This window comes from Benincasa hispida, chromosome 2, assembly GCF_027475165.1.
Source record: "Benincasa hispida cultivar pf3 chromosome 2, pf3_genome.v1.1, whole genome shotgun sequence".
Taxonomy (NCBI): Eukaryota; Viridiplantae; Streptophyta; class Magnoliopsida; order Cucurbitales; family Cucurbitaceae; genus Benincasa; species Benincasa hispida.
This window is the reverse complement of record NC_143479.1, coordinates 32,477,635-32,491,036: the sequence shown is the minus strand read 5'-3', so window position 1 is coordinate 32,491,036 and position 13,402 is coordinate 32,477,635. Positions and strand designations below refer to the sequence as shown.

Sequence of the window (13,402 nt, the reverse complement as noted above, 5' to 3'; positions counted from 1 at the left end):
AATGTATGTACTCCCACAACACACCCCTTAACTCAATGCATTTCTGGAGGACGAGCACACAATATTTATACCAGCGCAAGACTACTTCAACATAGTGCATTTTCGCTAAGGACGGGCAAAGAACACATACGAGCGCAACACACCCCCCTCAACGCAATGCATTTGGGTGTAATGGATGCAAAGTGTATCTGTTATCATGAAATGCACCCATCATCATGTTACATACCAATTTTTATTTTCCTTTTTTTTTTAATTCATCAATAATGCAAGTTGAAAAGACTTTGCGTTGTTCAACGTTTCATCCAATCATTCACAAAAAGTTTAAGAACATCACTACTAATGCCTACGAATTAAAGGAATTAAACATGACATGAAAAGACACTAATGAATTAACTTGAAGGAAAATACAGAAAGCATTAAAGGCTAATTCTAATAAGTAATAAATAACACAATTTAGAAAGCAGTAAATGAAAGCTGTAATGCTGATTGGAAGAAGTTTTCAGAATTACCGCAATAGCATCTCCCGCAAGCGGTTAATCCTGCTTGCCCAAGTCAATGGTACCCATGCGTCGATCCACATTGCCCCCGTAATAAGGCTTAATCCATTGACCATTGACTTTAAATGCGTTGTTTCCGTCTTCAGTTGTCAGTTCCACTGCGCCGTGGGGAAAGATAGTCTTGATCCAGAATGGCCCAGACCAACAGGATTTCAACTTCCTTAGAAACAATCGAAAACGTGCGTTAAACAATAGTACCTGTTGACCTTCAATGAATGTCCGGTTGTTTATGTGGTCGTCATGCCATTTCTTAGTTCTCTCCTTATAGATCTTGGCATTTTCATAGGTGTCCCTTCGCCATTCAACCAGCTGGTTCAGTTACAATGTCCAGACTTTCCCCGCACTTGCTAGATCAAAGTTCAGCTTCTTGCATGCCCACATCGCCTTGTGCTCCAACTCGAGAGGCAGATGACAAGATTTTTTGAAGACCAGGGCATATGGGGACATGCCAATTGGCATTTTATAGGCAGTCCTGTATGCCCACAGCACTTCATCGAGCTTGGGTGACGAATCCTTCCTAAAGGTACTGACTACCTTCAACAAGATAGTTTTGATCTCTCGGTTAGAAACCTCTGCTTGCCCATTAGTCTGTGGGTGATAAGCGGTTGCAACTCTATGGCTGACGTTAAATTTAGTCAACAGCTTGGTGATTATGCAGTTGATGGAGTGGGAGCCTTCATCGTGGCATTCCATATCGGGCAAAGATATTCTTCTTGAGAATCTTCGCCACTGTGACACATCATTCTTCGCACATGGGATGGCCTCAACCCATTTTGATACGTAATCAACCACGACCAGGATGTAGTGATGACCTTCTGATGGTGGAAATGGGTCCATAAAGTCGATTTTTCATACATCTAATAATTCGACCTTCAAGATTGACGTCAAAGGCATTTCATTTCTTTTAGACATATTCCCCGTTCTCTAGCATCTATCGCACTAAACAACATGGGCATGGACATCCTTAAACAGTGTTGGCCAGAAATAGCCACTCTATAGGACCTTTGCGGTGGTCCGTTGCCCCCCAAAGTGTCCTCCGTAAGGGGACTTGTGACAAAGCTCCAGAACGTGCTTGACTTCATGCTCAGGAATGCATCGACGTAAAATGTGATCAGGTCCAAGTCGATATAGGAATGGGTCGTCCCAGAAACAAAATTTGACGTCATGTCTCAGTTTCTTCTTTTGCTGGTAAATATAGTCCTCTTGTACTTGGCCGTAAACTATGAAGTTCACAATGTCCGCATACTAGGGAATATTAATGCCTACCAACATCAGCAGCTCATCGGGGAATCTTTCTTCAATGTCTCTTTCTTTCTCCTGAACCTCGCAATTTTCCAATCTTGACAGATGATCAGTGACTTGGTTCTCAGTGCCCTTCCGGTCCTTGATTTCTAGGTCAAACACTTGCAGGAGCAACACCCACCGTATCAGTCTCGGTTTTGCATCCATCTTCGTCATTAGATATTTGATCGTAGAGTGATCAGTATACACCACAACATTTGTTCCGATTAAGTACTGTTGAAATTTCTCCAGTGCAAATACCACTGCTAGCATTTCCTTTTCTGTGGTTGTATAATTCTCCTATGCATCATTCAATGTTTTACTCGCATAGTAGATAGAATGCAAAACCTTGTCCTTGTACTGACTCAAAACTGCGCCCATAGCATACCCGCTAGCATTACAGATCAACGCAAATAGTTGCGTCCAATCAGGTGCAATCAGAATGGGTGCAGTGATGAGTGAATTCTTCAATGTTTGGAATGCTTCAGTGCACACATCATTAAAATCATACTCACGGTTAGCTTCAAGGAGCGCACTTAGGGGCCTTGTGATCTGGGAGAAGTTGCGAATAAATCTTCGATAGAACCCAGCATGTCCCAGAAAACTCCTAAGTGTTTTCACGTTTACTGGTGGAGGTAGCTTGGAAATTGCGTTGATTTTTGCCTGATCAACTTCCAATCCTGCCTTCGATATATTATGACCCAGTACAATTTATTCTTCAACCATAAAGTGGCATTTTTCTCAGTTTAGAACAAAATTAGTTTCCACACATCTCTTTAAGACTTTCTCAAGGTTAGATAAACAGAAATCACAATTATTGCCGAAAACTGAAAAATCATCCATGAATACCTCAAGTGACTCCTCCAAGTAATATGAAAATATCGCCATCATACATCGTTGGAAAGTACCTGGCACATTGTAGAGTCCAAACGACATGCGACGGAATGCAAACGTGCCAAATGGGCACGTGAAGGTTGTCTTATCTTGAGCCTCAGGAGCAATTGCAATTTGGTTGTACCGAGTAGCCGTCAAGAAAACAGAAGAATTCATTCCCAGCAAGTCTGTCTAACATCTGATCAATAAACGGGAGTGGGAAGTGGTCCTTTTTAGTGGCCAAATTCAACTTGCGGTAATCCATACAGATTCTCCACCCCATAGTTGTCCTTGTTGGAATTAATTCATTCTTGTCATTGGTGACGACTGTCATCTCCCCTTTCTTCAGAACACACTGCACTGGGCTCGGGTAGATGACGCTTGCATCTAGCCACTTCACTATATCTTTCTTTAAAACCTCCCTCATGGCAGGGTTCAAGCGACATTGCCTTTCTATCGATCCCGTTTTTCCATCATCCAGACGAATCTTGTGCATGCAATACGAGGGACTAATTCCTCGAATGTCTACCACGGTCCATCCTAAAGCCTTTGCGTTGTTCTTCAGGATCTGGATGAGTGCATCTTCCTTCTCCTTACTCAACGAGGCACATATGATAACAGGTAACGTGCTATTACCTCCTAAATAAGCATACTTGAGGTGCACAGGCAACAGTTTCAACTCTAACACGGGTGGTTCTTCTAAGGATGGCTTAGTGCGTTGCGATGTTCATTCAGATAACTTGAGTGGTTCAAAATTTGATTCAACTTATATTGCGGCGCAATTTTCCTCCCACATTGCGCCAATTCCAAAATCTTCTTCCTCCAACACTTCTAGGGGCTTGTGCCAAGGCTCTTCCCGCAATTCCTCAACATATTGGCAATTCCCCATATCACTTGGGTATTTCAACGCATTGAGAACATTGAACTTCACTTGCTAATCGTCAACCCTGATGGTGAGTTCTACTTTTTGTACATCGATCAGTGCTCGCCCTGTTGCAAGAAATGGGCGACCCAAGATGATAGGGACTTCTCTGTCAACTTCGTAATCTAATATGATAAAGTCCGCAGGGAAGATAAACTTATCCACTTGCACGAGTACATCCTCTATTTTTCCCTCGAGATGCGTTATCGATCTATCGGCCAACTATGATCGTGGTTGGTCTTGCGTTGCCAATATTCAGCTTCTTGAAGATCGACAAGGGCATTAGAATTATGCTCGCCCCTAAATCGCATAGCGGGTTTTCGACCTTCTTCCCTCTTATTGAGAAGGGCAATGTAAAACTCTCAGGATCTTTCATTTTAGTGGGAATGTTGTAGTGCAATGCATTCATATGTTAACACAACTGTTTCATTTTCCCCGATCTTTCTTTTGTTGGCAAGTATATCCTTGAGGAATTTTACATAGCGCGACATCTTTTCTAGAGCTTCTATTAAGGGAATATTGATATGTTGTTGTCGAGAATGTCCAGGGACCTCTGAAATTGCTTACTATCATCTTTCTTCTTCAGCCTGGACAGGAAAGGTGGAGGAACCCGTCGTACTTCTTGTTTAGTTGGTTGTTCGTTGAGGTTCTATGCTTGCTGTGTTGTGGTGACTGGAGGTTGCGTTGATTTAGAATTGAAGTCTTGATGAGATTCATCTCTTGTAGATGTACTTACTTCTGAACTGGTAATTTTGCCATTACTGGTTGATTGGTCATCATCGACAGTTAAATCCACTGGTCTTGTTATTGAATCTGGTACTGGTGGCATAGGGGCTGTTGTTTTACCACTTCTCAATGTCACTGCTTGACATTGCTCTTTACCTCGTGGCCTCGATGCTTCTGAACTGCTAAGCAGTGTACCAGGCACTTTATTCTTCAACTCAATTGCAAGCTGTTCAATCTGCTCTTCTAAATCTCTAAGGGAGGCAGCTTGCGATTGTCTAATTGTCTCGCTCTTTTCGATATAATGTTTCAATGACGTCTCTAGAGATGAGGTACTGCAAGAGGTATCTAATAAGAACGGTTGGTCATTGGGTGGTATACTTTGAGAATTACCTGGGCTATGGTCTGAATTAATGAAGACCAGAGGGTTGCCTCGATTCCCTTGATAACTGTTCTGATGAAAATTGTGGCTCCCCTGGTTGTGATTCTCGTCCCAACTTAAAGTTGGGTGATTCCGCCAACAAGGGTTGTAGGTGTTGCCAAACAGTTCATTGTAGACAGAGTATACGGGCTGTTGATTCCATGGGCAAACTTCCGCTGAATGTCCCTCTCCATATTTAACACAATTCATTGCGGCCACGTGTGTCAACACATTAACTTGCACTGAACCTTGAGAGAGATGTCTTTGTTGATTAGCCATAGTCTAAAGAAGCGAGGTCATTGTGGTCATCTATTCTACCAGTGTGCTCATTGTATCATCTGGTACAATGGCATCTTCTGCTCTCTCTTGATCCAAACCTCTTTCCTCGAACTTGGTATCTAACCATTCATTTGAATGTCGCGAGATGCAATCTAGGATGCTTTTGGCTTCTGTATACGATCTGCCCATTAATCCTCCTACTGCGGGCATCAGCAACTGCTTGCGTTGGTTGATCTAAGCCATTGTAAAAAGTCTCCATTTTGCAATCAGGAATCCCAATATGCGGACAACTCTTCATTAATTGTCTGAAACGCACCCAGGAAGTACTCAAAGTTTCATACCCCTTTTGTTCAAAATTCAACACATCCCTCCATTTCCTTGCGTTGACGGCTAGAGGGAAGAATCTATTCATGAATCTTTTAACCAACTAATCCCATGCGTTAATCTCATCTGGCTCTAATGACTGAGCTCACCTCTTTGCTTCATCCCGCAGTGTATACAGGAAGAGATATAATCTAAGTCCTTCTTGAGTCACACCAGGCATAGAGAATGCGCTGCATATGTCTACAAAGCTCGTCAAATGAGCATGCGGGTCTTCTCCTTGTAATCCTCTGAATTGCCCCACATTCTTAATCATCTGCAGCATAATCGGTCTTATCTCAAAGCTCACGTTCTCCTCAACCATGGGTCTTGAAATTCTGAGCGACTTGGAATTGATGTGCTATAATGTGCATGCATGATAATGCGCTACAAGCTCATGTTGCCAGAAACTTGTAAACATAAAATTTTATCTTATGTCACGCAACGCATGGATGAATGATTGCTCATGCACACTTTATGCAATACTACTTCTAGATGTACGTGTTATTAATGAAATGCTTGTAGTATGCTATGCGTTGTCACAAGTTTCCTTGCATTGAATCCAAGTATAATTCCACTGCAAGCTTCTCGGAGTGATCAGAGGTTGAACACAGGGATTGCTTAGTTAATGCGTTACGTTCGTGATATATGCGACCAGTTTTACAATTAATAAAGAGTGTGTGTGTACAGGTATTTAAATTGCAATAAAGTAAAATTGTGCGGTAAAGTAAAGTTCCGATAATAAAATAAAGTGCGATAAAAGTAAACCTAAGCTATTATGATACAAGATGCAGAATACTGATACATGATACTGAGTTTGAGACTGACTGTGACGATTATACAAAGGATCGTGTTATGCGGTGGCAAGTCTTTATGTATGAAACAGAAACAGAAAGAATAACTAGTATAAACATCGCAAGTTCATTTATTGCGTTAAAGATAAAACTAAGGTTTCGCTTTCGCTTGGCGTACACCTCTCGGTGATTGGCTGTGTTCCCACATCTCCGTGGTGAAACAGGGATGAACATAATGAACGCAAGGTTGCTTCTATCTCTGGAAGTACTTCTTGCTTTAGTTAACGCATTCTTCCAGCCTTCTCTCAACAGGAGGAATGGCATCTTCACTTCTGCTCTCACAGGTGAAGATGTCGTCTAGCATGCTTTAGCTAAACATATTTATTTCTTTAGCACAGATTAATTTACTTGCTTAATTCTTACTAATTACCAAGGGATTAAGAAAACATCGTGGAGAATGTGATTCATGGAAGAACAGAAATAGGCAGAAAAATGGAGATGAAAATGACCATGACATTCAATACTAATATTTAGCGTCTGATACATGGTGTGAATGATAGACTAAGAAGGTGAATACAATTGATGATAAAGAGATCGAAACAAATACAAAAGAGTGTCAACGTCTTGACACAAATCTGGACGGTTGATTTGCTTGCCGGCGAATTGATTGAATGGACAGAAGAGCTTCCCTCTCAGGCTTGCACGTCCGGTAGAAGTGACCTTGGTACAGAGCTTCAACGGTGGGGATTGAAAGGGTTTGCCCTGAGACTCACTTCTCGGCCTTGTCTCTTAATTCTTCCCGGATCTTCTCCAATCAGGCTCTTCAGACTAGACTCTCTCTCAATATACAAATATCAAAATATGCCCGTATCAAGTATATTTTGCAATGGAATGGCCAAGGCTATTTATAGGCTCACCTTTGACTCTCTGCAGTGTGGACCCCACTTTATTGTTGAGGCAGCTCCAGAAATGGTGGAATGAATATTTCTCTGTTATGCAATCAATCCCATCAGAAATGCACAACGGTTAGCTGTACATGTGTCTGAATCCTCCTCAATTGCATTGCTCTTTTGCATCTTCGATCATTTGTCCGCATGCGGTGTTGTTTTTGATTACTGCATGCGGTGGAAGTTAAGCTCTGGATCGATTGTCGCATGCACCGTCATTGCGTTGATCGTCTCTTCATTATTGGTTGACGGGTATAATGCGATGGAGATGCGTTGTTCTTTTTATCTTGAGCCATGAACGCATGTGGTGACTTGATTTCCTGTAAAACAGAATGAAAACATTCTTTTCTACCATCGCAATAGTGTCAGTGGGTGTATTTACGATAATTCATAATTCTTGCATTTCTTAGCTAATTTTCATACAATCGACGCAACTTTTCTCTCTTTTAGCCGCAATATCTAAATAAAACAGTATAAATAACTTGTATTTCTACAAGTTATGAACAACCCATACAAAGCTATTTAAAAAGCTCCCAATTATAATACTTACTTAGAATGTCCCTCAAACTCCCTATCTTAAGATACCTTTTTTTTACAAAAAAAGAACTTTTCATAAAGTAAATGAAAAGATGTGAATGCTCAAAATACACCATGATAAAAACCAACGGAAAAACCACTGAAGTGAGAAATAGGAGAATTCCGAAATATTCTCTGATTTTTGTTCAACCAAAATTCTGATTAAAGAGCTTTTAGCAACATTAATCCAGAGAAAAGTCGACAATGGAGCCAATTGAAAATCCAAAAGAAGTTGCAAAACAATGGCTTTTTCAAAGTATTGGAGAAAACCCAAAGTAAGTTGAAAATTCTGAGAAGCTTGATCCAAGATATGATGAATATAGGAGCAATCAAAGAAAATATGATACCCACAAAGAACAATTAGCTTAGCACAAGCTAACCCTTCCTCCGAGCACCACCGTGTTAAACACTTCTGATTCCTTTCCAGCCACATATTCCACAAATTAGTTTACAGTATTAATTCACAGCTTCCTTGCTTTATTTCCATTTCAATGAATACATAACAATTTTTCTTTTACAATAACTATTAGTATTCAAACCAGCTGCATTCTACAGGACAATTATCTTATCCAAGCACATTTAATTATCAAGAAAAACTCATAAAATCTTGATATCGTACACAGGTGGCCAGGCGTCGTCTGACACCAGGCCACCATAGGTTTAATCATAATCCCCTATAGTTTCTTTTACTTCTTTCACATGCCTCAGTGACACAGAGCCAATCAAGGGTGGTTGATTCCCAGATAACAATTATTTGACACTTTTACTAGTTAAATGATGTTACTCATGATAGCCCCATCAAATCCAGTAGATGGTTGATTCCACAAACTCCTATAAGGAAACCATATGAAACAAATTTTTGGCATCCACCAAACTTGACGAACATTGAGAATGATTTTAAGCCACACAAACGGACATTAATCTTCAAATTGAAGCTCTTCAAACAAACAGACTAAATGAAGATCTTACCCTTTTTGAGGGAGTTCATTCCCAAATCATTGAAAACAAATTAAATCCAGAAGGCCATCATCTTCATGCAATTTATGAACTAGAGATCGAACGAAGAAATGACCATTTCAAGAACTAATCATTTCCGAAACCAAACTCAGCTCACTCTGCTCCTCTTCCTTCAAATTTCTTCTGTCATACCCCAATATTTTGTTTCTAAATCCCACACCTCCCAACTGTTTTGTATTTATCTACCACCAAGTGCCCCAAACCATTGCCAAGATAGCACAAGTAAATTAACAATTCCTTTTGTCCTTCCAGTGCGCCTAGCGGTTTTAGAAACATATTGCAATGAAACACGAAAGCAAAAAGTACAGTATTCATAGAAGTAAAAAATGACCTAATTAAAGTTCTCTTGACATCAGCAGTAAGAAAACTCCACTCTCTAATAGCAGCATCTCGAATTGCACCAGCAGTTGAAATCGTGCATTAGCTACCTGAGAATTTTCTGGATAAGACATCAACAGCCAAGATCAGCACTAAAACCTGAGAGATCATCTTTTGCACCATAATAGGAAAGCAAAAGATTCATGAATCTATAGTTTTTTCATAGTGCTTTGAAGAACTTGCACAGACTCAGAAAAAAAAAGGAAAAAGAAAACAAAAAGAAATAGAGGGAGGGAGGCAGGAAGATCATAAATAGAGCAAGCATACAAACATGGTCAAATCAGATATATTTTTTTTATGAAAGAACCATGAATAATTGAACAAAATTATCCTTTAAAATGGAAAATCTTCTTGTTGATTAAGAATAATATTTACAGCTACAATTACATAGAAAATTGGTTGCATCTCTAATACTCCATACGTGTACTTGATAAACCCTGTAGAGTTCATACCTAATAATTCATTAATTAATCCTTCCAACTGGACGGCCCACCAGATATTAACATATTGACAAAAAGCAGGATTTTATACACAAGACTTTAACTTCTTTTCCAACACATAAACACTATAGGAAGAGGTTTATAAACATAAAATTTCTAGTGGAACCATTCTGATCGGAACTAAAAATTAATGGAAATATTAATAGTGTTAAGAAGGAAAACTACAAGTTCGCCAAATACTTTGAGAGACATGGATTTTCACATAAACTATGTCCAGAAAACTGTCTTCTTCACCCTCCTTGCTTGCTCTATTCAAAGCCACTCTTCAATAACTAACTCCTTAACAAATGACAAATATGCCTCGGCAATCCTAAAAATATTTCTAATATTTATCTTACAAGATTCCTAACAAATCCATGATCATGACAAACTCGAAATGCATCCAAGTTAACATACAATACCTTAATGGTCAAAATTGCGGCCTATCTTCTTCATTCACGGTTTCTTCAAAAAAAAAAAAATAATAATAATAATAATAAATAAAAAAATAAAAATAAAAATTCAGACTCTCTTCTTCTCCTTCATTCATGGTCTCTTCAAAAAAAAAAAAAAACTTCAGATCTATCTCTCCTCCAAACTTTAGTTACTTTCTTCTTCTTCTTCAAATCAAAGTCTCTAAAAAACAGGGAGTGTGACATGTCCAGTTCTGTTTTTTCTTCAAAAAACAGAAAGTGTGACATACGTGCCGGTGTCCAGCCTTGTTTTTCTTAAAAAAAAAAAAAAGAAAAGAAAAGAAAAGAAAGTCCTATTTTTTTTTTGCTGCCAGCCACCAGTACTTCGCTACCACATTGGAATCTTTTTTTTGTCATAAAAAAAAACAAAGGCTTCAAAACAGAGAAGAAAATTCTACAAAACAGCAGCCGTCATCAAAATTCTGGTACATCTTGGCTCCCAAATCCTAACTTTTTGTGATCAATTTCTTAAGGTAGTTACTAATCAAGTTAAGTTTCTAATAATTAGATAGGACAGTATAAGAAAGGATCCGGCATGGAAATATGCAAAATTGCATAATGATAAAGATGTTAATACATTAGTGTGTGGATTTTATTTAAAAGTAACAAAAGGAGGAGTTTTTAGAATGAAACAACACCTTGTTGGTGGTTATAGAAATGCTACGACACGTAGAAAATGTCTGGATCATGTGAAGGAAGAGATAAAAGAGTATATGTAAGAAAAAGAAGATTAAAGATGAAAGAAATTTGATTGTAGACATTGATGTGGAAAACTATGGTATTGAAGACGAGGACGAAGATGAAGTGTGCATGAGTAATTCGAATAAAAGAGTGGCACCGGCTTCAAAAAAGCCAAGACAAAAGGTCCAATGGATGCATATTTTACACCAAACCCATAAAATGTGGTGAAAAATAGAAAGAATGACAAAGAAAAGGGAATATAGATTATGATGAATGAGGCATACAAAAAGGAAATGAGGGGGCACACCATCCAAAGAATTGCTTGATGATTTTATGATGCCGGAATACCTCTCAATACAAAAAGGAATTAGAAGCCACAAATGAGTTGATGAAGAACCATAAGGTAGAGTGGGCCAAAGTTAGATGTACTATTATGGCTGATGGATGGACAGATAGAAGAGATAGTACATTAATTAACTTTTTAGTTAATAGTCCTAAAGGAACCATGTTTGTTGAGTCTATCGATGCTTCATCTTATGTGAAGGATGGAAAGAAAATGTTTGAGTAACTCGACAATTTTGTAGAACACATTGGAGAAAGCCAATGTCACACAAGTTGTTATAGACTTCAGTAAATGTTATGGCACGTAAGAATGCAGTACTAACTCTTTCTTAAATTTGTTAGTCTTACCTTACGTTTGTTCTTACACATTTAAAAGGCCTAAATATGTTATTATTTTACTTTGTTAGTACTTAATAGGGATAGGACTTTGATAATTACATGAAGTTTCAGTAAAATCACTTAGGAGTTGTTTGGGATATGGAGTTGAGATAGGATGTCTGGAGTTCATATGTCTGTAGAGTTCATATGTCTATGTTTGGGGTGCAGAGTTCATATATCTAGGTATCAGCCGATGTAGTTTTTTTAAACTTTTTTATTCAATAATATACTTTTATGATTACTATTTTTGTTTTGAAATTTTTTTATTCAATAATTCTACCCATATTTGTTTGAATAAAATATGGATTTCAATTTTTCTTTAATTTTTTAAATTTTTCTTTCTTTCTTTCTTTCTTTCTTTCTTACGTTCTTTCTTTTTTGGGCAATGAACAACAATTAACTCATTACATTTCTTGTAGAAATATGTTTAAATAAAATGAGAAACTAAAGCGAAATCAAAATTTTTTATCCTAGCTAATTTTTCTCCTTGAATTTCATTATCATCTTCTTCTTTTTCTTCTTCTTCCTATTGTTGCTCTATATTTTTACTATGACATGAATTTTTTTTAATTAAATCACCCCATCATCGTAATAGCCAATGGAATGTCACTACATTCTTCAACAATTTCACTTTTATTTCCTCCAAATTTATAGAATTATCAGAGAAAAAATCTCTATTTTTCACTCATTTTGCTAGAAAATGTTCCAGGAATTTTTTTTTTTTTCATTTTATTGTTTTTTTTTTTTGTTACATGTTACATACTTTTCAACTACATACATACTTTTCGTCTAAATATGCTTAACACTCATTTGATATGTGAATTCAATTAAAGAAAAATATTTTTTACAAATTTTTACATATGAATATTACACTTAATGTAGACAAAATAATATTTTATATATAATCAACAACCCTACAACATACTTTAACAGTCATCAGTCTTATAGTAGTCGAAAGTAGTTTTCGAAGTTGATTATCGAAGATGATTTTTGCTGGAGTCGGAGGTGGTTGTCGGAGCCTAAAGTTGGTTGCATGAAAGTGTATTGGAGTTGGTTGTCGAAGTTTGTCATCAGAGGTGGTTTTTGAATCCCAGAGTTGGTTGAGTGAAAGTGGTCATCAAAGTTGATCATCAAAAATGATTTTTGCTGAAGATTGTAGTCGGAGGTGACTATTAGAGCCCAAAGTTAGTTGCATGAAGGTGGTACTAGAGTTGGTTGTCGGAGTTTGTCGTCGAAGGTGGTTCTCAAAGCCCCAAGTTGGTCGTTGAAATTGCTCGCTCAAAAGTGATGATCGAAGGTGATTTTCATCGGAGCTTGTAGTCAGAGTTGGTCGTTGGAGTTTGGTGTCGGAGCCAATTGGTCATCAGAGTAGGTAGCACGAAGGTGGTCATCGGAGTTGGGTCACTGGAGGTGGTTGTCGAAGGCCAGAATTGGTTGTCGAAGCTGGTCGCACAAAAGTTGTCGAAGCTTGGAGTTGGTCACCGGAGCTGTCGTCGGAGGTGGTTGTCGAAGCCTGAAGTTAGTTCTTGGAGTGTGACAGTGGTTGATGGGTAGAGCCACTGAAAATATGGGAAGAAGTAGTGTTTTAAAAGTCGCGGCTGAGCGCACACCTAGACGTAAGGCACAATGCTGGTGCCTCGTCTCAGAAAGGCGAGGCGCACGAGGGACGGCGCGCACCTTCTGGTGCCTTCCACAAAGCGCCTAGGCACTCTTAGGCACGCCTATGCCTTTTTTTTTAATACTACCTAAATATCATTTTAAATATAATATATATATCTTTATAATTTTTAAACCCAAATCTCCAACAAGTCATGTACGAATGACGACTGCATTGCACAAAAAATCAAATCTTATTGGACAGTTGCTTCTTCTTCACGGTTCCATCTCCAACAATTCATAAGCATGCCTAAGACAGGAGTGG

The 13,402-nt window shown here is 38.4% G+C and overlaps 1 pseudogene; it reads left to right on the top strand.

Moving 5' to 3' along the window:
* Positions 1–1,172: 1,172 nt before the first annotated feature.
* Positions 1,173–13,035, top strand: LOC150037830 (uncharacterized; annotated as a pseudogene).
* The last annotated feature ends 367 nt before the right edge of the window (positions 13,036–13,402 follow it).